The 27,090-nt window shown below is 40.2% G+C and overlaps 1 pseudogene; it reads right to left on the reverse strand.

Annotated features, from left to right (window-relative positions):
- Positions 1-10,689: 10,689 nt before the first annotated feature.
- Positions 10,690-22,353, reverse strand: LOC112807875 (ferritin light chain pseudogene; annotated as a pseudogene).
- Between the last annotated feature and the right edge of the window lie 4,737 nt (positions 22,354-27,090).

Here is a 27,090-nt window from a genome sequence, read left to right on the forward strand (position 1 = left end):
ACACTCTATTTTAATGTGTTGTATATGGATGCTCAACACTCTCCAGGAGAATAACAGTAGATAGCAATCATCAAGTAGCCAAGATTCCAATAAGAGAAATTATCAGACATTTATTTATTTTGGCATATAATAAAGATGTATTTTTGCGCATGAGTCTATGGCTTGGTTAGGTAGTTCTGCTGATCTGAGCTGGGCTTTGTTGATCTCATCTGGGTTCACTTGAATCTGTGATCAGCTGGCAGATCAGCCAGGAGCTAATTAGACTAGGATGGCCATGGATAAGACTCCTGTACTCTTGTCCTCTAGCAGGCTAACTCAGGCTTGCTATCACGAGGAGGCAGGGTTTCAAAAGAGCATGCAGAAGCATGGAAGGCTACTTGAGTTCTCCTCTCAGAACTGACACATTCACTTCTGCTGCATTGTACTGGTTAAGCAAGCAACAAGGCCAGGAGAGATTCAGAAGTAGGGAAAATGGATTCCACCTCAAGATGGGAGAAGCTGCAAAATCACATCATTAAGAGCACTGGTACCGGGAAGAGAAGAATGGAGGTCCTTTTTGCTATCAGTCTACTATAATAAGGATGGGATTGTGCTAGGGGTACCTTAGTGACGTTTCTCCTTGGAGTGCTCCCGACTAACCAGACACACAACTTCCCAAGTGCTTTACCTCTTGAGTTAGGAGAAGGGGAAAACTTCATGGGAATAGTGGAGAAAATCTTGAAGTCAGGCAGTCTGGGAAGAGGTATAAGACTTAGGAAGGTTGCAGGGGTGCCTGGGTGGCTCAGTCAGTTAAGCATCTGCCTTAGGCTCAGGTCATGATTCCAGAGTCTTGGGGTTGAGCCCCGCATCGGGCTCCCTGCTCAGCGGGGAGCCTGCTTCTCCCTCTCCCTCTGCTGTTCTCCCCTACTTGTGCTCTCTCTCTCTGTCAAATAAATGGATAAAATCTCTTTAAAAAAAGATTTTAGAAAGTTACAAAAATAGGCCTAGATGTTATTTTTCTGTGCTTTCCAAAGCTTGCCTATGGCCAATAACAACACGGATTTTTGTGTTCTGGGCCTTAAGCTCTTTGCATGCATATAGCAGCTCATTTAATCCTTACAACCATCACATGAGATATCATTGTTTCTTCTTTATGGATAAGGTGACGGAGGCTTGGGGACGTTAAAGATGGAGCAGCCTGATCGAGGTCTCTCAGCCCTAAGTGAGGGAGTGTGGTTTCAAACCCTGTGCACTCTGATTTCAAGGCCAGTGGGAGATAGTAAACACTATGCTATTTAGTCTCATAAACTGCAGACGCTCCCTCTGCATTAGCATTGCACATCTATTTGGAGGTACAGAAAAAGCCTGGCAATCCCAACTTAAATAAGTAACAGAATTTTCATTTGCAGTTAATATGGTAAAGCAGGTTGGTGTCAAATCAGAAAGCAGGAGTCAACAAATTTTTCCTATCAAGGGCCAGAGAGTAAATATTTTAGGCTTGTGGGTCATATAGTCTCTTTCAGAATTCTCAAGTCTGCTTTTATAGTACAAAAGCAGCCAGAGACAATGTGTAAATGAATGAATGGCTGTATGCCAACAAAATTTTATTTACAAAAATAGGTGGCTAGCCAGATTTGTCATACAGAATTTGAAACGAAGCCAGGACTTAGCAAAAACATACTTTGTTCCAAAGGACAGTTTGACATGTTCTCCAAATCCTCTCAAACATAATAATAATAATCATGCACGTTATAATAATTCATATATGCTACTAATAAAAGATATTTTTACAAATAAGGCAAAATCATGACTGTCACACAACTATTAAAAAGTCCATGTCAAAGATTTTATTTAACTCATTAATTAATGAGGGAAACAGTAAGAGGTTAAAACCCTTTCAAAGAAGAATCCAAAGAACAAACACATATGGCAGCTCAGGAATGCTGAAATTAATTTGCTAGTAGATGAAAAACTGATTGATATTTACAGGGAATAAAATGTAAGGTTTGGAATCATCTCTTCTACAGGGTGATGGCCAAATGCATCTTCACCAAACACAATTTATTTATAGGAACATAAGAATATTTATAGGAATATAAGAATATCCATCACCCAAGAAAGTAGAATTCACAATGTAAATAATAACAAATATTTTAATATAATAATAAAATATATAATATAATCATCGAAAAACTGTAAGACATGTGAAGAAGCAGGAAAATTATAAGGAGAAAAATCAATCAATAGAAATGGTGAGAAAACTGACACAGGTCATAGAATTCGGTAAGCAAAGACATTGAAATAGGTATCACAACTGTATTGCGTATGTTCCAAAAGCTAGTAGTTGTTTTCAATAGAGGAGCAATTCTTCCCCCCAGGCAACATTTGGCAATGTCTGGAGATAGTTTGGTTGTCAGAGTTGGCAGAATTGGTGCTACTGGCATATAGTGGGTGGAAGCCAAGGTTGCTGCTCACCATCCTACGGTGCACAGGACAGCCCCCACAATGAAGAATTATTCAGCCCAAAATGTCAGTAGTGGTGAGGTTGAGAAACACTGAACGAGAGGAAAGATTGAGTATGTTAAGTGGAGGCATGGAAGATCAGAAAATGACACAAATTGAATTTGTAGAAATGCGAACAATGACAGAGATGAAAAATGCACTGGATAGGATTAATTTTAGATTGGATATTGCAGAAAAAACAAGAATGAACTTGAAGACATGGCAATATAAACCATCCACAATGAACTTAGACAAAAACAAGTCTGGGGGAACAAAAGGAATAAAGCCTCAGTGAGCCGTGGGACAACTTCAAGTGGCCTAATGTACATGTAATTGGAGGCCTGACAGAAAGAGGGATGGGAGTGACAGAAAAAAAACAATCTTTGAAAAAACAAAAAGCCAACATTTTCCCAAATCTGATAAAAACAGATCCAAGAAGTTCCACAAACCCCAAGCCCAAGAAACATGAAGAAAACACCAAGGCAACATCATGATCAAATTGTTTAAAACAAGTTATAAAGAGAAAATACTAAAAGCAACCAGAAAGAGAGAAAAAAGACATGACATGTACAGAGGAACAAAGATAATGATGACAGAACATTTCTTGACAGAAACAACATAAACAACAACAAAAAAGCAACATTTTTAAAGTACAATAACGAAAAGCTCTCATAGATATACTACACTAAAATATCTTTTAAAAATGAAGGCAAAATGAAGACTTTTTCAGACATTAAAAAGATGAAAGAATTCATCATCAGTGTTATCCACATTGCAAAAAATGTTAAAGGAAACCTTTTAGGCAGAAATATGAAAGTACCAAAAAGAATCAAGAGCATTGGAAATGGTAAAAATGTAGGTAAATGTGTTAGATTTTTTTCTTATTATTTCAATCTTTTAAAAAGATAATTGACTGTTTAAACAACAAACAAAATAATGTAATGTGGGGTTTACAGCATATGTTGAAGTGAAATGCATGACAGTAATAGGACAAAGTGCTGGTTTACTTGGAAGGGAGATGAAGGGGGGGTTGTCTAGGAATTCTTGTCTGTGATTGAATGAATGGTTTGTTAAACTTAGTGAGAAGTATTAGAAAACTTGTCTGGCCTAGAGGTTGAGTCAAGCTCCCCCATTTGGTAGGTATAATATTTCTTTCCTAAAGCAAAGAAGAAGGAAGCCAGGTGGAGACTGTTTTGTGCAAGCACTTATTATGCATTTCTTCAGCAATAATACGGGTCACTGTTTGATTCTCCTTTTGAACATCTTATCCACTGGGTCCACAAGCCATCCGTACAACAGGCTTAGTAGCTTGGCCTGTCCTAGAGTAGACTGAGATTAGGGAACAGGCATTCAGGAAGGTTCTCCTTTAGGGTACATGGCAAGGAACAGACCAGCAAGATGTCCTTCCTAAAGCCAGGAGGACATGGCTACTAGGATACTCAGCTGGTGAAGTCCAACCTGGCTTTGCGGTGCTGCTGCCCTAAGTTAAGCTAATGGGCAGATAGCCCCACTTTATACAAGGCCTGGGTGTACTTCCCAAAACCTTTTTATTTGTCCCTAGTATGACAACCCAGAATGTTTTTATAATCACAGAGAGGCAAAGATATTTCTAAATATAAGACCAAGGCCAGAAATGAGGAATGTGGCCTCATTTACCAGTCCTTGGGATTCACTTTATGCCAACATTGTATTAAGCAACTGATTTACCTAACGTTTTCATAGATCTGACCAATCATCATGACACTGTGTAAATACAGAACTTGAAATAATTTGTCTTCAAAAGTGAGGCTGCATAATCTGGCCTTAAAGATGTCAAGCCTAGAAATTGTCAAAATTGGATTCTTAGGATAACATATAACTGAAAGACAAACGAATTATGGTATGGCGCTTCATTAGCTATAAAATCCCACAGAAAGCTCTGTGATTCCTAGTGCTTCTACGCTCTGTTCTAATACATGATTTTGCTTCTAATGCTGTTGGGAATGTTGGAAATCAACTGAATTGTTTATACAAACTCATAAATGCAAATTGATTTCTTACTCTATACAATACTCTGGGAATTAGTAATGTTTTGACCAAAAATGACGATTCCTTTAAAACTAAGCACATGGTTTTTATTTGAAGAGACAAGCTGATAACAGTCTTAATTTGAGCGCAGTGAAAATGTTTTTAATGAACGTGGGGAAGCTGGATATATTATGTCAACAACCTGTTTGTTATCAACCTTCCAAATAAGTAAAAAAGTCCTAGGTAGAAAATTAAGATTAACATCAATTACATTTCTTTTGTGCAGCATGTCTTTATCTAAGCCATTTGGACTGGAGCACTTCATCTGGATTTTACATAGATTGCATAGTTGACAAATACAGTTAATGGATAGCTACCGTGCTAATCTGCATGGTTATTGTGGAATGAGCTTTTTGCTAGTTTGTGTTGCAATGAGAAACATGCAAATAGCTTAATGGCTTACAACAGCAAAGGTTTCATTTTCACTCATGGAATGGGTTAGCTGCGTTTCTCTCTGCTCAGTGTGTGCTCATTTCAGGATCCAGGTTGAACAGCATGAAGGAGCAACACCTACTTAGGACACTCATTATTATGGCAGAGTGCAAAGAATATAATGGCTGAACCATGCAATGGCTCTCAAGCTTCTGTTTAGATACTACACATCAACTGTGTCTCACATTTCATTGGCCAAAACAAATCACATGGGTAAACCCAATGTTAATAAGTGAGGAAGTATGTGCCTCCCCTGTGAAGGGACTGCAAGTCACATGGAAATGTGTAGGATAGATCATCCTCTTACAGGAAGTGTGATGAATAATTAAGAACAATAATGCAATCTTCCAGTTATTAAATGGGATGCATCTGACGAAGAAATAATTCAACAGACTGTGCTGTTCTGATCCTTCAAATAAGACCAACCTGATTATTTATGTAGTATCCTTGCAAATTTCATCACTATACTTCCAATTTAAGAATCATGAAACTTCTAGTGAAATATGAACCATTGCTTACTCTGTGCATTTTTGTTTGTTTTGTTTTGTTTAAAGACTTTATTTATTTTATTTATTTGACAGAGAGAGAGACAGGGAGAGAGGGAACACAAGCAGGGGGAGTGGGAGAGGGAGAAGCAGGTCTCCCGCCCAGCAGGGAGCCCCATGTGGGGCTCAATCCCAGGACCCTGGGATCATGACCTGAGCCGAAGGCAGACACTTAACGACTGAGCCACCCAGGTGCCCTACTCAGTGCATTTGTGTTTTGGGTGGAAAGATGGAACAGAAATGTTTCCTTAACAGGACCTATCACTAACTAGTAATGCCAAAGATCGTGGCGAATCTGTGTAACAGTTGTGCTTCAAAGCATTTCTTCCCAAATATGTTCTTTTTAAAATGTATGGCAGATACCACCATTCGCAGTTCCTATTACTGTTTATACTTCCGTCCTTTAAACTTTGTCCCCTATGCAAAATCTTTTCTTCAGAAGAGCTGTCATTGATTTTTTCCAGTATTCCATCGAGATGCCACATGGTCTGAAGCTGAATGTCAGTGTATATCCTCCCAGCAATTCTTGTGGCTGTAATCATCTGCACACCTTCGAGTTAGCTCATCATATAGGAACCAGTGGTTATCCTGATGCTACGAGCATGTGCCGGGCAGGGAATGATTTTTGAGGAGCTCTGCTACCATACAAATTTTATAAGTCTTTATTGCGATTCAAGGATTTTGATATGATGTTTGATTTTATTTATATTTTTTTGAAAGAGATTGAGCTCCACCACAATTCAAGGATCTTCATTTTTGTCTGTTGCTTGATTCTACCCTATTTTTCAGTTTCCATTATGATATGGTGGTCTTCCTGATACTATTGTTTCATTTTCTTCATTAGTGCATGTGAGAATTTACCTCTCCCCCCAACCCCCCTCCACTGCCTGTAGAGAGAAAATTATCTGTCATTATTATTGGACCAGATGGCTCATTAAAGAGATTCTGGGTAATGGGCAGACCTGATAGAGTAGGTAAAGGTGAGATGATTCATCGAGATTTGAACTTGCCTGTCACCTTTGCCAGGGACATGAGCGGAGAGTTGGAGGTTTCCAAAGGATAAAAACCAGCAACTGAGTGGATGATCCAACAGAGGCATAAACTTTGAATTTGAAGATCAGAAATTCTGCTCACCCCTGGCAGGATGCTGATATAAGATGGAACACACACTATGAGGACTCAGATGAATGGAATTTGCTGAAGAAGCAACTGTTCCTTAAAAGCCTTCACAATTCACCAACAAAGGGTTTCAGCACTCCTGAAAGGGACTGAGAAGAAGGGTCTAGGCTGAAGCCCCACCTTTATCAGTATGAAAGGGATGACTAGCTGGTCAAATTTTATTTATTTCTTTTTTTAAAGATTTTATTTATTTATTTGAGAGAGTGAGAGCGCACAAGCCAGGGGGAGGGGCAGAGGGAGAGGGAGAAGCAGACTCCCTGCTGAGCAGGGAGTCTGATGTGGGGATCGATCGTAGGACCCCAAGATCACAACCTGAGCTGAAGGCAGATGCTTAACCGACTGAGCCACCCTGGTGCCCCTAGCCAGTCAAATTTTAAACCAGAGAGGGAACTCTCTCCCTTCTGTGTCTAGGGGATTAGGAAAAGGCAGAATCCAAGAGACAAGGTGGCTGATGGCACCAGCTAGGGCACGGAGCCCGCATCCTGTGATAAGAACCAGCAGGTGGTTTCTGGAAGAGATGGAGAATTCCGTCAGTTCTGACATTGGTGCCTGCCAATTGGTGAGCAGTTTCAGCGAGTATCTAACTCAGACTGGGCAGGGGTACAGCATGGATGTGGGCACTGTGTCAGTCAAAGCCAATCCGGGACTGAAAGCTAGTTGCTTAGATAAGAAATTCGTGCTCTGTACACTATAAAAAGGGAAAGGAAATCTCATGCCCCTCTCTCCGGAGAGGAGGAGTTGACACTCTGGTTAGACTTCAAGAAACTTATTAGTCTACAATTACCTGTAGGCAGGGTCACTGTGATTAAAAACATGCCTTTTCTTCTCCTCCTGGCTTTCATATGGTGAGCTGACACAGACGCCTGCTCAAAACACTCAGATATTTTGTTCCTTTTTGGTACTTTCCCTGCACTCATGCAGCAGAAGGAATGAAATGAACTGAGGCTGCTCCCTTGGGGAAGCCTGGGTTATATTTCTATCTATATCCTTTTCCATTAGATGTTTTAGTTCCTGGGTTAAGTCCCTTGCAGGGAGAGTATAGTCTTGCACGGTCCAGGTAAAACCAACTATATTCGTAAGCAGTTTAAAAAGTCTTTCTTGTGCCTTGGAAATTTCTCTGAAGAACATGATACACCAACCTGAATCTGTTCCTAACCTGGCATCATTCTATCAGTTGGAGAGAATTCACCCTCCCCTGGGCAACATCAAAGAGAAAAAAGAAGCAGGATTTTCAGGGCTACAGAATGTGCTCAGGGGTGTTCAAATTCCAGGTCTACATATGGTGGGCTTTCATTTGTTATGAATGTTTGCTTGGGATCATGGTGGGATAAGCAATACACTGGGCAGACGACTTACCATAAACACATTGGAAAAGCCATGCTTTACAGGTGTTTTACACATAGGAATCTTTTATGTGTAGACTGGGGAGAAAATGGATGTTCCACAGCCTTCCTAGCCCAGCAGACCTTTTCTTTTGGAGAATAATGAAAATATATCCTTTCTTACACATTTCCTATTTCTGCTATCCAGAAAGATTGTATCCAAGAGGCATGTGATTCCAGAATTGTCCATTGGATGATGGGTGAATACTACAGATTAATTTGGCTAAATTTCTGGAAGTTGTATCCAACTATCCGTCCCATTCGAAGTGATGCACAGGATAGCAATTTGCTGCTGGCCTTCGGCAGTCTATTTTGTGATAAGACGAAAGGACCGACATCATGTAAATCATGATAGTGTTCAGACTTCCCATACATCGCTCCCACAGGGAACAAGTCTGTGTTGGCCAGACAATGATTCCTAAGTCATAATGGAAACAAAAAAAGGGTGGGAAGGTTAATAGTACAACATGGAACTCACTTTCAGGCTTTCAGTGGTGGGACATGGTAAGGGAAAGTGTCATGATGGGAAGCTAACTGCTAAGATCACTGAACGTACTTCCATCAGGAATTTCTCACCTTGTGTCAAGATGGGTAACCCTAGAATTCAGCTGCTCACTAGAAACCGTTCTGGTAATTTGATGGGAGCAGGAAGAGAGAAATGTAACATTGAATTGAGAACATTTCTGGGTACATCAAAGGAAGACCATGAATTGGCTTTTGCCGCTTTGGGATTCCTTATGTCTGATTTATGACACAATTTAGATAAAAAATTCTCAAAAAATAAGTTATGGGTATTATTACTTCAGGTAAACATCTTTGTTCATATGTGATCAGAGCTCAGTGAATTGTTTGTAGTTTAACTGAAATATATTTCAACATGCAATATTATTGTAGCATCATTACACTCAAGGTTCAGAAGTGAAAATTTCTTTTCCTGGGATTTTTTGCTTTGAGTGATGGTTGGAGCTTAATATTATGTAGATGAGCCAATGACTATATCAACACTTTTAACTCCACAACATTATTGAATATAGTGTACTTGAAAAGTAGGCTCAAAGGTGAACTAAATAATGGATCCTTTTGGAAAAGCGATTAAGATCTACATACCAAAATATCCTGATGAAATGTCAAAAATGTCATGTCCAACATTGAGATGTTTGCAAGTTAAATTTTTTTCCAGACTGTCATCATCATGGGACAATGTAAAGGTAGCCTTCAAATATTGGTTTGCCCTCAGTGCCTAATTCTGTTAAATTTTTTCAAGTTTAAACAGTCACCTCCATTCATGATTTTTAAATCCATGTTATTAATATTAATAGAGTGTTTCAGTTCTCAAAGTTCTCTGCTTCTTAAAGACACTTGCCAGGCATTTTTATTCTTTTTTAAAGAAAATTCATAAAGAATTCAAAAAGAAAAATCAAAGAAAAAATCATAAAGTTCATTCTTCTAAAGTGTACAATTCGGTGGTTTTTAGTATATTCTTAAGATTGTTCAACAGTCACCTTTATACAATTACAGAACATTTTATCATTTCAAAAAAGAAACCCTGAACCCATGAGCAGTAACCTGCCATTCTCCCGTGCCCCCAGTCCATGGCAACCACTGATCTACTTTCTGTCTCTATGGATTTGCCTCTTCTGGACATTTCATATAAATGGAACCATATAGTATGTAGCCTTTTGCATCTGGCTTCTTTCACTTAGTATAATGTTTTCAGTGTCCATACATATTTTAGCATGAATCAGTGCTCTATTTCTTTTTATGGCTAAATAGTACTCCTGTATGAATATACTATTTTTATTTATCCCATTCATCAGTTGGTGGACATTGGGTTGTTTCCAGTTTTTGGCTATTATAAGTAATGCTGCTATGAACGTTTGTGTATAAGTTTTTCTGTGAAAATATGGTTTTAATTCTCTTGGGTATCTAGGTCATTTGTCTGGGTCATACAGTACATACTGGGTCATACAGTAACTATATTTAACTGTTTTAGGAATTGCCAGATTGTTTTCCAAAGTGGCTGTGCTATTTTACATTCTCATCATTGATGTATGAGAGTTCCAATTTCTCCATATCCTTGCCAACATTTGTTATTGTCTTTTTCATTACAGCCATCCTAGTGGGTGTGAGGTGATATCTCCATTTTCAATTCCCTAATGACTAGTGGTGTTGAGTAAGCATCATTCATGGGCTTAATGGCTATTTGTACACCTTCTTTGGAGAAATGTCTATTCAGGTTCTTTGCCCATTTTTTTTTAAATTGGGTTGTTTTCTAAAATTATTGAGCTGTAAGAGTTCTTTATATATTCTGGTTACTAGACCCTTATAGATACATGATTTGCAAATACTTTCTCCTATTCTTCATTTTCTTGATAGTAGTATCCTTTGAAGCACACCAGTTTTTAATTTTTTTTTCCTGCCAAAAGCTTTATTGTTTCCATTTGGTCTAGGGCTTAGGAGAGGGCTCCAGGTAGTTACAAAGTTGTCTAGTGGCTTCAGGAAGAGACTCAGGTACAAGCCTTGGCAGCGGGGGGGGGGGGGGGGGGGGGGGGGGGCCCCCCGGAGCCCCCCCCCCCCCAAAGGCCGCCGGGCTCTGGAAGCTCCTAGTGGCGCTTGAGGGGGAGCCTTTCGAAGAGATACTGGCCCAGCCCAGCCTGGGCAGGTGAGTCAGGCGGTTGGCCATCTTCTTGAGGAGTTTCACCTCCTCATTCAGGAAGCGGCTCTCCGGGAAGTCACGGAGCCGGGGGTCTGCGCTGGCAGAACCCAGGCATGCAGCCCAAGAGCGCCGGGGCCAGGTTCTTCTCGGGGACCCTGGCGGCAGCCTGGACTCCCGGGTTCGACCCTGCTCTTCTGGCGCTGCTTCTGCGTGTCCTGGAAGAGGGCGTGGCTGCGAGCGGTTCCCGTGTCCCCGAGGGGCTGGAGCCTTTGCTCTGCTCACCAACCCGGGAAGCAATGTCCGCTGCGCTCCAGAGCCACATCCTCGTGGGGTCAAAATGGAAGCCCGGAGAGAGGTAGCTGTAAGAGGCCCGCAGATGCCTGCCGATCAGGGGGTTGACGGCTGCCTCCACCTCAGTGGAATAAATCTGGGAGCTCGCGGTTGGTCGGCAGTAAGGAGGTAAGCCCCCCAACGGCGTTGGCTGGCCCTGAAGGCAGAGGTTAGCTAGAGTAGGATTCTGAAGGGAAAAGAGGTTGCAGGTGGTCACAGGCTGGAAGAAGGGGCGTCTCCTGGGTCTGTTACACCCACTTTTTTTTTTTTTAAAGATCTTATTTATTTATTTGAGAGAGGGTGAGCGGGAGAGAGAGCACAAGCGGGAGGAGAGGCAGAGGGACAAGCGGACTCCCCACTGACCAGGGAGCCTGACGCTGGGCTCGGTCCCTCGACCTCCCACATCATGACCCAAGCCGAAGGCAGAGGCTTAACCAACTGAGGCAACCCAGGAGCCCCACATCTAAACAGTCTTAAAGCAAGACACAGATCCTTAGCACTGCCAGGTGCACTGCCCAGTTTTTAATTTTGATGAGATCTAATTTATACAATTTTTACTTTGGTTGCTTTTGTCCTATCTAAGAAACCATTGCCTAATCCAAGGTCATGAAGATTTAACCCTATGTTTTCTTTTAAGAATTTTACAGTCCAAAAAAAAAAAAAAGTTTTACAGTTCTAGTTCTTGCATTTAGGTCTTTGATCCATTGTTTTTTAAGATTTCATTTATTTATTTGAGAGAGAGAGTGCGGGCGCAAGCACAAGCGGGGATGGTGGGGGGGGGTGGGGGAAAGAGGGAGGGAGAGGGAGAAGCAGAGGGAGAGGGAGAAGCAGTCTCCCATCTGAGCAGGGAACTGGATGATGGGCTCAATCCCAGAACCCCGGAATCATGACCTGAGCCGAAGGCAGAGCTTAACCAACTGAGCCATCCAGGCACCCAGTCTTTGATCCATTTTTAATTAACATTTGAATATCGTGTTCCATAGGGGTCCAATTTCATTTCTCTGCATATGGATATCTATTCCATTTTCTTTTCTTTTTTGGGGGGGAGAGAAAGCAAGCAGAACAGAGGGAGAGAGAGAATCTTATGCACTCTCCACGCTCAGTGTAGAGCCCAATGTGGGGCTGGATCTCATGACCTAAGCTGAAATCAAGAGCCCCAGGCTTAACTGCCTGAGCCACCCCTGCACCTCTCTATTTTTTAATAGAAGCAACACTGCCTAGAAGATGGTTTCTAGGCAGTGTTGCTTCTATTAAAAAATATGAAGAGTGTTGATAAAATAACTGATATAATTCTAATGAAATACAGTATTAACAATAAAATGACTACTCAATTTCTGATTTCTAGGTTCTTGTCCAAGTTACACTGGTTTTCATCTAAGAAACAACAAAATCTCTTTTGTTTAACTTTGAAATAATTTGACCATCATAGATTTGTATAAATCTCTGAAGTACCAACTGTCTCCAGGTTTTGTTAGTTTCTTACAGGGCATTTTCAAAGAGCAAACTGCTTGAACTGACTTTGAGTTCCCTAGTTGGTAATTGGTATTCTGAACATGAAGCAAACATAGTTTTTAACAAATAGTGAACTGTGTATTTTATTTTAGCATTACTTGCTCTCCATATATTTAAAGCAATGATTGGACAGCCAGTATTTTCAGCTATACCCTCTTATTTCATGGCATTTTCTTGACTTGGCTTTAGTCAATTGTAGCTGTTAAATTTGAATCCTGTTCTTCTATCACCTATAATGCTCCTTTGCCTGTTTGTAACTAGGAGTATGGAGCTATTTTATTCAGAAGTAATCAATGAAATGACAAAAATCCCAAATGAGTAAATTTGGCTTCATCTACCTCATTTTTGAAATTAGTGCAATTTGCAATTTAGCATTCCTGGTCAAGGAAATACTGGCTGCCTTTGAAAATGTTATAGGAAAAAAAAAAAAGCACATATAGCAATGCACCTATGTTCCTCAAAGACATCCAGACCTGAGGTTATTCTCCAACCGGGCTGCTGTAGAATGGGCATTCTAACAAGCAGATGTTGTAAGCAAGAATATGAATTATTAATGCACCAGAGCATTGCCACCAACAGACCGCAAAATCTATTTTAAAAATTCTTTTACACACATAGTACAGATCCTGTTCTGGCACTGTGTGCTCTAAAAGCTGCAGGTACATTTTAGAAAAAACACTGATGAAGCCATTACTGTTCTGTCCATTTGTTCATAGTATATGTCATTATTCAAGAAATTTAAGAACCATAATGATGGAAAATCACACAGAAAGAAAAGTAAAGGAACATGGACTCTGTCAGAAAAAAAGGGCTACATTTTTATTCAAGAGGTCCCTAATGATGGAAAATCACAGTGAAAGGCAGAGGTGAAACCGGGATTCCATAAAGGACCTGACACACACCAGTAGTACAAGTAGGAGAACAGTCATAGCAGACTGGTACAAATAAAGAAAAACAAAATTAACGAGAGACAAGCTGTACTGGGGCTGACGCACAAAACAGCAACAAATCACAGTGAATTCTGAAGATTAATTTCAAAGAATCTTCTGAAATAAGCAAGGAGACAGACAGCATCAATACTAATGAAACTGAAATGGAACTCCAAAAGAGCCACAGCATAAAATGGCACATGAATGTTTTGTTTTTAAATGGATTGTAGATTGGATCACAGGACCATCAGGAAAATGAAAGGACATTCACAAGAACATCATAACAGGGCCAGCTGTGTGATAAGCAATTACAACATCAGTGCTAAAATCTCCAATGTAAAAGAAAAACATCAGTGTTGAAATAAAAGAAAATGTCAACAGTCTGCAGATGAGGTAAAAGAAAGTGAAGAATAGATTTTATTGAGACTCAATAGCCTGCACTATGTCAATATCGAATGTCTTTGATAAAACAGACAGTAGGCATTCGAAGAAAGATCAAAATTTGATTCCATCTTGTATTGCAATTTCCCTTCAGATTGTCAGCTAATGCAGCTCTAGGATCAGCCCAATGCTTCCACTGCTTAAATTACTTACTGGTTGTAAACTAGATGCTTTGGGAAGCTGTGTAATTTTGACAGGCTCCTAGAATTCTGCAAAGGTGTCTCTTGTGCATCCCTGTAAATCAGATTTTAAAATGAACATTTTTAGTGTGTTAATAGTGTAGGCTACTTAGAGGAATTTGAGATCCCAAATTTTTATAAAATGAAGGATTTGTTATTAAAGGGCAAATTACCACATCCCCGTTGGTTTTATGGAGTGCTGACTTCCAGATGGACAGGTCCAGGGGCTGTGTAGCAATGTCATTGTGGCAGTCCACTTGGCATTTCCATTGCTATGTGGTACCACAGAGGGAGAAAATAACACCCACTTCAAGCTTTTTCTCTCTTCCTTTAGCTCTACAACATTTATGATTGCAGGTTGTTGAGCTGTTTTAACCACTAGCTGAGCCAAAGCCTGTTTGCCGAGGAAGGAAGAGTATCGGGAGGTTCACTTCTCATCCACAATTAGAAAAGCAAGTCATATGTGGCACAAAACAGCCTCCGTAGGGTTGGGTTCTTCACCAGTCTCCCCCCAAAAGATGGATAGGAAGTTATGGGCATTTCTGGGGAACTCAAACAAGACCCTATTGCAAGTGCTTTCTGCACTACCATAAGGCAATAATATTAGCACTGTAGTAATTTAATAATATATCCAGAGATTCCTTGGTACTCTTTCCTTCAAGAGCTGGCACTTAATTCCTTTCTCCCTGATAGGGGGATGGAATTAGTGACAAATCAAATATGATGGAAATGATGGGGCATGATGTTGGAGTTGAGGTCATAAAAGGCATTGAGGTGTCCTTCTTGCTGTCTCTTGAATAACCCACTCAGGGGAAAGTACTGGCAATCTCATGAGGTAATCTCAGGAGGCACTCAAGCAGTCCTACGGAGAGGCCTATCGATGGAGGAACTGAGCCTCCACACAGCCAACAGGAGTAATGGAGGCCTTTTGTCAAGAACCAGGTGAATGAACCATCCTCTTCTCCCAGTCAGGCTTCAGAGGGCTGTAGCCATGTCTAATGTCTGGAATGCAACCTCATGAGAGTTTCTGAGCCAGAATCCCTCGGCTAATCCCTCGGCTAACTTAATTCCTCACCCACAGAAACTGTGAGATAATAAATGTTTGCTGTTAAGCTACTAAGTTTGGGGGTGATTTACTGTGTAGCAGTAGCCAATACAAGCCCCTGGCGTTCATTTATGGTATGTGCCGGGCTCTGTGCAAAACTTCTTAGGAGAGAATGAGCTTCTCTAAAGAGGTCTAAGATCTCTAATTTCAATGCACATATGAATCAGCCTGTTAAAAATGCTGTCTTCGATGGCTTATCAATGGGGCCTATGAATCTGTATTTTAACTAGCTTCCCATGTAATTCTGATGCAGTTGGCTAGAGCATACTATTTGAGAAATATTGCTTCAAACTTTTACCCATTTCCTTCAGAAAACCCAAAAACTGTATTGGAGTTTCTGGAAAGAGGAGATAGCGTATCCTGATGAAAAGATATTTTGAGAGACTAACACCTCCCCAAACCAGATCATTTATTTATTTTTTTTAAATTTTTTATTGTTATGTTAATCATCATATATTACATCATTAGTTTTTGATATAGTGTTCCATGATTCATTGTTTGTGCCTAACACCCAGTGCTCCATGCAGAATGTGCCCTCTTTAATACCCATCACCAGGCTAACCCATCCCCCTACCCTCCTCCCCTCTAGAACCCTCAGTTTGTTTTTCAGAGTCCATCGTCTCTCATGGTTCATCTCCCCCTCTGACTTACTCCTCTTCATTCTTCCCCTCCTGCTATCTTCTTTTTCTTTTTTCTTAACATATGTTGCATTATTTGTTTCAGAAGTACAGATCTGTGATTCAACAGTCTTGCACAATTCACAGTGCTCACCATAGCACACACCCTCCCCAATGTCTATCACCCAGCCACCCCATCCCTCCCACCACTCCAGCAACCCTCAGTTTGTTTCCTGAGATTAAGAATTCCTCATATCAGTGAGGTCATATGATACATGTCTTTCTCTGATTGACTTATTTCACTCAGCATAACACCCTCCAGTTCCAACCACGTCGTTGCAAATGGCAAGATCTCATTCCTTTTGATGGCTGCATAATATTCCATTGTGTATATATACCACATCTTCTTTATCCATTCATCTCAAACCAGATCATTTAAACAATGTCTTCTTTGCTTTGGTGAACATAGTGGGTAGAATATCTATACTCCCCAGGGAATTTTAGAGTTGCATTTAAGGTGAATCTATAGGTAAAAATCTAGGGCTCATTTGGTCACAATTTTTAGGAGGTGAAGACAGGGACATTTCAGAGGAGATAGTTGCTAACATGGTACATCTGAGGGTCCCCAAAGGCCTTTCCCCAGATAGAAATCTTTACTTTCAAGGGATAGGTTAAATTCATTCTCTTATCTCAACCATCTCTTTTAAAATGTAAGTACATAAAAAAATAAAAATAAAATGTAAATACTTTTGGGTCAGGTAACATTCGTCCCTCAAAGAGAGTGAAAGCATCAAATCTTTTTTTCTTTTTTCCTGTTAGTTTTAGAAAGGAGTAGGGGAAGGGGCACCTGGGTGGCTCAGTCGTTAAGCATCTGCCTTCGGCTCAGGTCATGGTCCCAGGGTCCTGGGATCAAGCCCTGCACTGGGCTCTCTGCTCGGCGGGAAGCCTGCTTCTCCCTCTCCCCCTGCTTGTGTTCCTGCTCTTGCTGTGTCTCTCTCTGTCAAATAAATAAATAAAATCTTAAAAAGAAAGAAAGAAAGAAGGAAAGGACTAGGGGAGTGGAGAAAAAGAAGGGCTGTTTCATGGAAACTGTGATACCACCAGTCATAAGGAGTGCCTTTATTGCATTTTTTAAAAAAGATTTTATTTATTTATTTGACAGAGGGAGAGAGAGGGAGAGAGAGAGCAAGCACGCACAAGCAGGGGGAGCAGCAGAGGGAGAGGGAGAAGCAGACTCCCTGCTGAGCAGCAACCCCACTCAGGGAGCCCAGAACCCTGGGATCATGACCTGAGCCAAAGGCAGATGCTTAACTGACTGAGTCTCCCACATGCCCCTATTACATGTATTTTTTAAAAAGAAAAAGTACTTCCAATTATAGTTGGAAGATGACATCAGTTGTAAGGTATATTTTGATTTCTGAGATATTGAAATGTGAAAAAATATGCATCTTAGATGAAATAAGAGTAATTTTATGGCCGGCAACAGTGGTTATCAACCACTTATCATTGGTTAGAAAGAATCTGGATAACGAAACTATTTCTCATTTTTGTGTTTTAAAATGCTAAAGATTATGATAGAAAGTAATATTAAAATTTTAAATTACTAATAAATTTGTTGGGGAGAATGGGGAGAAAACAGAATAATTTTGTAGCCTGAAGATATACTTATCATTAATAAGAGGTCTAGCATATGCTTCTATCTTTCTTTACTGGGCTCCCCCTACTAAACTTTCCTATATTCCTTCGTTACTCCTCTACCTCTCACTCCTAGAGAAAGCAGACACCATTAGACCAGAATTCCCTCAATGTCCTAGCAACACGTCTAAAGCCTATGCTATGTGTATAACCTCTATTCCTCCAACTTCAGAGGAAGAGGCTCCCTGCTCCCCTTGTGTAAGGCCAATCCCTCCATCTGTGCCCTAGACTTTACTTACTTTTGATTTCTCAGAGAACTCACTTAAACTATTATTGCTTTTTCCTGTCCTTAACTTTAACCAATCCATCTCTACTGGCTCCTTCCCATCCACATTTAAGCATCCTCAAGTGTGTCTCATTTTAACAGTTCTTTGAAATAAATACAAAGTAGTAAGTTCAAATAAATTGAGTGAAATTATAAAACCCCAGGCAGAGCTTAAATGAAAATCCTCCCTCCTTCAACTGCAGAAAGCATCTTCTGAGAGAGCTCCTGTGTTCCATATGCTAACTATTCACTTCTTCAAAACAAATACTTGTTAAGCACCTTCTAGGAATATGGTCGAAAGCTGGGAATGTTTTCATCCACCAGAAAAATAGAAGTTGGCTCCAAAGTTCCAACTGGAATATATATATTTTTCATGAGTTTCCTAACTAGAAAGTTAGAGAGAAGCACGTTTTCTTTGTAGTTGGGAAGAAATAACCATAAATAAGGACTGAAATGCTTAGCTATTTGGATGAAATGTGTCCACCAAGACTACTTATTCTAGTCCTCGTCAATAAAAATTGAACTGGAAGTGTGGTAACTTCTACAGATTCTTAACATTGAAACATTTCTTTTTTTAATTAATTAATTTTTTAAGATTTTATTTATTTATTTGAGAAGGAGAGTGAGCAAGAGAGCACAAGCAGGGGGAGCGGCAGGCAGAGGGAAAAGCAGGCTCCCTGCTGAGCAAGGGGGCCTGATGAGGGACTTTATCCCAGGACCCGGAGATCATGACCTGAGCCAAAGGCAGATGCTTAACCGACTGAGCCCCCCAGGTGCCCTGACACTGAAACATCTCTATAATCAAAACAACCAGCCATATTCTAGTATACCAAAATATTACATAAAGCTGAATTAATGCAATTTAAAGACCCAATTTCTTAAGAAAAAAATTATAATACCATCAAAAATATAAAATACTTTTCTGACTAAAGACATGCAAGACCTGTACACTAAAAACTATATAACATTGCTGAGAGAAGTTAAAGACCTAAATAAAAGGAAAACTATACTTTGTTCATAGGGTTGAAGACTAAATATTGTTAAGATGTAAATTCTCTCCAAACTGATCCATCCATTCAATGTAACCCTAATAAAAAACTCGGCAGGCCATTTTATAGAAACTGACAAACTGATTCTAAAATTGATATGGAAATGCAGAGGACCTAGCATAGCCAAAAAAAAGTGAAAAGGAAGAACAAAGCTGGAGGACTATCTGATCAAGACTTTGTAAAGCTTCAGTAACCAAGATAGTGAAATGTAATGGCACAAAGACAAACAGATCAATTAAAGAGAATACAGAGTCTAGAAATAGGCAACATGAGTTTTTGACAAAGATATATATAGGCAGTTCAGTGGAAAAAAGATAATTGTTCTAACAAATGGTGCTGGAATATCTGGATATCCAAACATGTAAAACAATGAATGGATATATACGTATGTCAAAACTTGTCAAATTGTATACTTTAAATATATATTATTTATTGTATGTCATTTATACCTCAATATAATGCTGTTTAAAAAACATTAAGACATTATTTTTGAAAATTCAATGTGTAGTTTTTCAGACGATGTTGTCAGAAGTCTTCCAAATTGTAATTAGAATGGCATCTGGGTTAGGATCTTCTTTGGAAAGATAAACAAAACAAGAGAGCAACCCTCTACCTTCGTAAGTTTGTATCAGGTTAAGTCCAGATGCTACTATTGGGTTATCTTCTTTTGAACTTAAAAAATTTCTTATCGGGGCGTCTGGCTGGCTCAGTCGGTAGAACATGTGACTCTTGATCTCAGGGTTGTGGGTTCAAGCCCCACACTGGGTGTGGAGTCTACTTAAAAAAAAAAAGATATATTAAAAAAAAAGTTCTTACTGTTTTGGGTTAGAATCGGTAATCAGAACTAATTGTCATTTTTGCTAAAAGTTAAAAGAATAGATTTGTAACTTTGAAGTGACAAAAGTAGTTCTCTAAAATAAATTCTAATTTTAGAATGATACGATTCATTCAGATTTTTTTCTGTCATCCTTGATAATATGAGTTGATACTATTATATAAGGCAGAAAATCCTATTACATTTAGTGGTTCACCATGCAAGGGAAATTAAGTGATTCCTAGAATCCCCCAGAGTAAAATTCTAAGGGTAACAGTTAGTGCATCGGACCTTTTTTTTTAAAGGAAGTTGAGGATTTTTTAAATTTTTATTTATTTATTTATTTGAGAGAGAGAGAATCAGAGAGAGAGCACATGAGAGGGGGAAGGGTCAGAGGGAGAAGCAGACTCCCTGCTGAGCAGGGAGCCCGATGCGGGACTCGATCCTGAGACTCCAGGATAATGACCTGAGCCGAAAGCAGTCGCTTAACCAACTGAGCCACCCAGGCGCCCAACAGTTTAGCTTTTTGTACATTCTGACAGCGTAATAGCTATTAGAATAACAACTGAGCTTGTTTTAGTGGTTAAGAGGTTTGCCATTCAAAAGACCTGGGCTAAATGTCCATCGAGCGATGAAAGGATAAACAAAATGTGAAATACATATGAAGACATATTATTTAGTTTTAAAAAAGAATGGAATTCTGATACATGCTACAACATGGATTAATTGTGACAACATGCCAGACACAAAATGACAAATATGTGATTCCACTTACACGAGGTACCGGGAATAGTCAAATTCATAGAGACAGAAAGTAGAATAGTGGTTACCAGGGGCTGGGAGGAGAGGGAACGGGGAGTTAGTGCTAAGAGGGCACAGAGTTTCAATTTGGGGATGATGAAAAAGTCCTAAAGATGGATGGTGCTGATGGTTGCAAAACAGTGTGTATGTGCTTCTTGCTACTGAATAGTACTCTTCAAAATGGTTAAAATGGCAAATTTTATGTTCTGTACATTTTAACCACAGTAAAAATGAATATTTTTGAAGTCCTGGGCTGAGAACTGGTTCTGTCACTAAAAGCTATGAGATTTGGGGCTATATGGGAGCCACAGGTTCCTCATATGCCAATAGGGATGATACCTACCTCACGTGTTTTGTGAGAATGAGATGAGATGAGATAAATCATGTAAAGTATTTAAAAACTCTTTTGTATAAAGTAGAAGTGAAGAAGCGGTAGTTATATTATATATATTTATCTACCTCTCTATCTCCAAGGTCAACAATTTGTTGAATGAATAAATGAATGAGTGAAGAAATGAGTGACCTGCAGGGCTCATTTTCTAGTGTATCTGAGATGTTAGAACAGTAGTAATAAAAGGACTACTAATATTTGCATCCTGATTTAGAGTTCACAGAGAGCTTTCACATATATCACCTTGTTTGAATGTCACCGTAACAAAAGAGCAGGGCAGATGTGAACCTGCTGTTCCCACCCACCAGGAACCTCCTGCAGGGCAGCGATGGGGGTGATTAGGACGATGCAAGAGAGGAGTATGGCAGACTTGAATGTTAAGCCCAGGTTCAGAGGCCAGGGTCTTTTCCACAGACACAGAATGACCAACAGGACAGAAAAATGTGCAGAACATAGATCATAGGAAGGGTTAGTGCATCGGACCACAGTTTGGTTCCTTTGCCCCAGATAGCCCCCCTTCCCTCACGTGTAAAAATTAGTTACTCTGCCTCTGGCAAATAGGGGTTAAAGTGGGAATTCACAGCACCTGAGATAGGGTGTCTTGATGGTGAGTGAGAGCTAGAGAGGGTGGGAGAGAGAAAAACCGGACCCAGGAGAGCCTCCAAGGAAGAAAGAACACTGGCCTAGAATCTCATCTCTGTTGCTGTAAGGAAACCCTGCAGCGATGAAGGGAGGCCGTCTCACTTCTTGGTCCATGACTTCTCCCATTCTCAAGTCGCTGTCCTGCTCTACGGTTGTGTGATATTGCATTTTATAGAGCGTGGAAGATATGGATCAGGCAAAGCTGGAAAAAACAAGGAAACAGAGCTAGTGCAAACTGGAGCAGATTAGTGATTTTTTTTTTTTTTTTTTGCTGGAAGTTGAGGACAGTGACTTAAGCAAGAAGTGAGGGAGATAACCGCCAAGAAATGGGACAGTCTTTTTTATTGCTCCAGAGCATTTTGCAGCACTGAAAATGAGACTGTGGAGTCCCCTGTGCATTATTCTCTGCGGCAACGCTTCCTCCATAATTCCCTGAGCTGTCTTTTGTTTTTACAGAATAGATTTTTAGAGGTGTTGTTTTCTACCGACAAAATACAATTTCTGCCCTTAAATTCCACCACTGAAGTGTGTACCAAATCCTCATTTCCTTTACAATGTTAGAATTGAGTCGTAAGAAAGCTGGATGGCCATACAATCACCGGGAAATGTGCTTGAAGCGAAGCCTTAGTGAGAGGACTCTAACCTCAAACTGCATGGCAAGCACACGGTTTTCCCAGTGCCTTCATCATGCGAGAGGTGATCTTCCTATAGGCTCTTTTGTTGTCTGCCCGCCTAAGATGCTCTTTCCGGCTCTAATGAGTGAGGCTACAGACACATGTCAGTGCTCCTTTCTCTCTACTCCTCTGACCTCGGATAGCATGCCGCCAGATTCTGTCTCCATCGTTACAACAGAAAGTGCTATCTTTAAAGGACGGTGTCTTTTGCAGTCTTGTAAGAACTCCAGCTGGTCTGGCAAAGGTTGCAACCTATTTCACATCTTAAAGGACTACTCTTTATTTTGGGATGTCTTTAAAAAGCAACACTCTACAACTACCTGTTTCCTTATGTAAAATTCCCCGTGTCCTTGACCACGGCACCTAAGAACACACTTAGGAGTCATAAATACCTACAAGTAAGATCTGAAAAACTTGATGTGAAGAATTATTAGCATGTTATTAATTGTACATAGTAAGAATCTTTAAAATAAGCAGAAACTTCTTGAATGAACATTTGTACGACACAATATATTTTCAGATCAAATCAGGTTGTTGGTCTATTAGCAGATACTAAGAAAATTTCATATGGATGTGAAATTGTGATGGTTTCTAAAACTATGATATCTCTGTCAGGAAAAGAAATACTGCTCCTAGTATGTGGTGTCCAGAGAGCGTCTGATCTACTGTAATATAGATGTTGCTTTAGCTGTGTGTAGGTTAAAAAAGCAATGGAGGCCTACAGAACACGGATGACTACTGGGGGTGAGAATGTACTGGAGCCTAGCGCATGGCCCCCTGGAGGAGTGGAGCTCAAGGTAGGAGGGGCTGTCTCTTAAAAGGAACAGGGTCTTAGAGAGGAGATGAGATTCACCCAGTTTAAAGGAGGCAGTAGATGGCCTACACAGTAGGTATTTAGAAGGAGACTCTGGAGGAATACATGGGGAGCGAATTAGTTTGCTCTGGCTGCGATAACTAGTACCACAGACTGGGGGTGGCTTAAATAACAGAAATTTATTTCCTCATAGTTCTGGAGGCTGTAAGTCCAAGATCAAGGTGACAACAGTGTTGATTTTTTCTGAAGGCCTCTCTCCTTGGGTTTTAGGTGGCCATCCTTCTGTGTCTTAATCTCCTCTTCTTAAATGGATTCAGTCATACTAGGTTAGGAACCACCCCACATGATCTCATTTTACTTTAATTACCTCTTTAAAAGCCCAAATATAGTCAATTCTGAGGTACTGGAGGCTAGGACTTCAGCATATGAATTTGGGACAGACATGGTTCAGCCCACAACAGAGAGCATTCTAGGCAGTCATGGAGACATGGAAGTATATGACAATCACGGAGTGTTTGCTACAGCAAAAGGGTAACATGCTCCTGGGGGAGTGGAGAGATGGGGCTGGAAAGGTAGATAGAGGTTACAGGATTGAGGGGCTTGTCTATCGATGCCGTAAAGTTTGGATTTTATCCTGGAGACTATGAGGAGCCATGGAAAATTTTAAATTATGGAAATGGCACAATCAAATTCACATTTTTGAATTCTCTGTCTGCATTAGGGATTGAATTGTAGAGAAAGATAGTGTTTGAAGGCAGGGAAATTAATTAGGAAGGTAAGGGTGAATCCAGAGAGAGGGGGCAAACTAGGAGGAGACGCTTTTTAGGATGTTGTCTAGAGACTACAAGGGAGGAAATGGTATGGAGGAACCTAAAGCTATGAATGAGGGAAGTCAACAGAATAAGTCAAGAACTAAATCTCTTTTTTATTCTTTAAGATTTTATATATTTATTTGACAGAGAGAGTGAGCACAAGCAGGGGGAGCAGCAGAGGGAGAGGGAGAAGCGGACTCTCCGCTGAGCAAGGAGCCCAGTGTGGGGCTTGATCCCAGGACCCAGGGATCATGACCTGAGCCGAAGGCAGATGCCCAACTGACTGATCCACCCGGGTACCCCAAGAATAAGTTCTTGAAAGAAGCCAAAGGGGTGCAAGAAGCACAGAGAAGGTGATCAATGGAGAAAAAAGGTGTAAGGATAAAGAGAGGTTGAGACACATTTACAAGTGGAGGGGAATGAAAGTAGTTCCTGCCTGCTACCTCTGGTTTTGATATTGCTTACCTGCTGAGAGAATGGTGGAGAAAGTCTGGGACTTGAGGAGAATGGTAAAGGTTTGAGGTAGACATTATGAATAGAAGGAATAAAACAATTTCTGGGCCACGCTGAAATGCCAGTGTGGTAGGGCTCTCACAGGAGTGCAGAGAGAGACCAGAGGATGGTAGTCCTGGCATAGAGAAGTCCAACTGGGTTGCTTTCTGCTTGGATGGCTGACAGCGTTGATGAGGCTTAAGCCGCAGGCTGAGGGAATCCAAGGGGCTGGGGAGAGAGTGGCTGACATTTTGGGATCCAGGGGAGGGGAAGGAAGAGGAACCGGAAGGGGCTAGAAGTCTGACAACCTAAGACACTGAAGGGAGAGATAAGGCCTGAGAACCCGTTTAAAGACAGGGAGGCATGAAATTCAGGAGCAAAGCGGGTGGTGGTGAGAACAATGAGGTTTCTGATTAAAGAGTTGAGAGGAAGAACAGTTTCAGGTAGTGACAGTGTCTTGAAGTCAATATTAATGAGTGGAGAGATGTGCTAAGATTACATAGTAGAGTCTGATATTAGACCTAAAAGGAAAAGTTCCTAAAAGTGCTGGCAACATGGCTCTATTGTTTGGTCTGTTTTTAAACTTTGGGCTTGGGGAAGTATTGGAAACCACTGTTCCCTAAGGAAGATGAAAGTGGAAAGATAGAGCTCTGAAAGGCAAGTACATCTGGGGACCATTAATTATACGTAAAAACAAAGACACCGTCTAAACAAGAAACAGGACAGGAGAGGTAAGCACTGTGCCTCTTGCGATGTTAAATAATTAGCTAGAAAGAATTCTTTGCCTAAATCTTCATAATAAGGCAATTTTATTTGGTTTATACTTCCTGTAAATCTTGAAACAAGAGAACTTCTATTTAACTTTAGTTATATAAGTTCCCCCTACCCCTGAAAAACAGCGTGAATTCTTTTATGGTCTTGTCATCCTCCCTGGGGTTATGAGTTTGATTAGTAAAGTGGACCTGTAATTTCTAACTTCACACTCTACACTTAATCTAGCTATCCATTATTGCCCTAATTTCTCCCTCCAGAAATCAGTTTTTAGACAGCTTTCTTTTCCAAAAAGCTATCTATAATATTAAAATAAAAACTAAAAAAAAAGAAAAATCATTAACCTTATTTATTTACAGTATTCTATAGGAATCTTTAAAGTGAACAAAGCTAAACATGAATGTTCACAGTATCAGTCATAATAGCAAGAAGTGAAAACAACCCAAATTGTCTATCAGCTGATGAATGAGTAACTAAAATATGGTATATCCTTATAATTGAATATCACTTGGCAATAAAAAGAAATGATGTACCAATATGTGCTACAGCACAGATGAACCTTGAGAACGTTATGTTAAGTAACAGAAGCCAAACACCAAAAGCCACATGTTGCATGATTCCACTTTGCAAATGTCCAGAATAGGCAAATTCACAGAGACAGAAAATAGATGAGTGGTTTCCAGGGATGGGGGTGGGGTGGGTGGGAGGAATGGGGAACAACTGCTAATAGGTACAGGGTTTCTCTTCGGGGTGATGAAATGTTCTAGAATTAGATAGTGGTGATGGCTGCACATTGTGAATATACAGTTGACCCTGAACAATATGTGTGTGAACTGCGCAGGTCTACTTAAACATGGATATTTTTTTTTGGACAAATACAGCTCAGTACTGTAAATGTATTTTCTCTTATGATTTTCTTTAATTTTTTAAAAAGATTTATTTATTTATTTGAGAGAGAGAGTGTGTGGGGGGTGGAGGAGGGGGAGAAGGAGGGGGAGAGAGAATCTCAAGCAGAATCTTCGCTGAGTGTGGAGCCTAATGTGGGGCTCGATCTCATGACCCTGAGATCATGACCTAAGCAGAAATCAAGAGTCAAGACACTTAACTGACTGAGCCACCCAGGCACCCCTCTTATGATTTTCTTAATAACACTATTTTCTCTAGCTTGCTTTATTGTAAGAATATAGTATGTAGGGGTGCCTGGGTGGCTCAGTCGTTAAGCATCTGCCTTCGGCTCAGGTCATGATCCCAGGGTCCTGGGATCGAGCCCCGCATCGGGCTCCCTACTCTGTGAGAACCCTGCTTCTCCCTCTCCCACTCCCCCTGCTTGTGTTCCTGCTCTCGCTGTGTCTCTCTCTGTCAAATAAATAAATAAATAAACAAATAAAATTAAAAAAAAGAATATAGTATGTAATACCTATAACATATAAAATATGTGTTATCAAGTGTCTGTGTTATCGGTAAGTCTCCTGGTAAACAGGCTATCAGTTAAGTTTGGGCAGCCCTAACTCCTGAGTTGTTCAAGGGTCAACAATACCAAAAAACACAGTTACAGATCTTGAAAAAGCGAATTTTATGGTATCTGATATATATCAATAAAAAATAAGGTGAATAAAGCTACTACAGATTAAAGTAAAGTCTCTATGACACACAGGACATGCTACATAGAAATAAAGTATTTACTCCAATTTAATGCCCGATGGTTAGTTTATTTTGCTTTGTTATACCATTGTATACTAGATATATATATACTATACAACGTACTTTATAGTATTACTGTACACCCCTAAGATATAAAGTTATCTAACTTACGTTTGACCTCATTTTAAAAAATCCTATCTTTTAATCAGTTGGTCATATTTCCTTTTTGTTTGAATTTAACATTTCTACCTACATTAAACATTTCTTATTTACACCCATAGTTTGGAAAGCATCACTACACAGGCAAAATTCTTAATGGTGAATCTGGGTCTATAGTCCATGAGTCAAACAGCCAGCAGTGGAAGCAACCAGTA

This window comes from Callorhinus ursinus, unplaced genomic scaffold (genome assembly GCF_003265705.2).
Source record: "Callorhinus ursinus isolate GAN/ISIS: 27379988/994484 unplaced genomic scaffold, GSC_fseal_2.0 scaffold2, whole genome shotgun sequence".
NCBI classification, from domain to species: domain Eukaryota; kingdom Metazoa; phylum Chordata; class Mammalia; order Carnivora; family Otariidae; genus Callorhinus; species Callorhinus ursinus.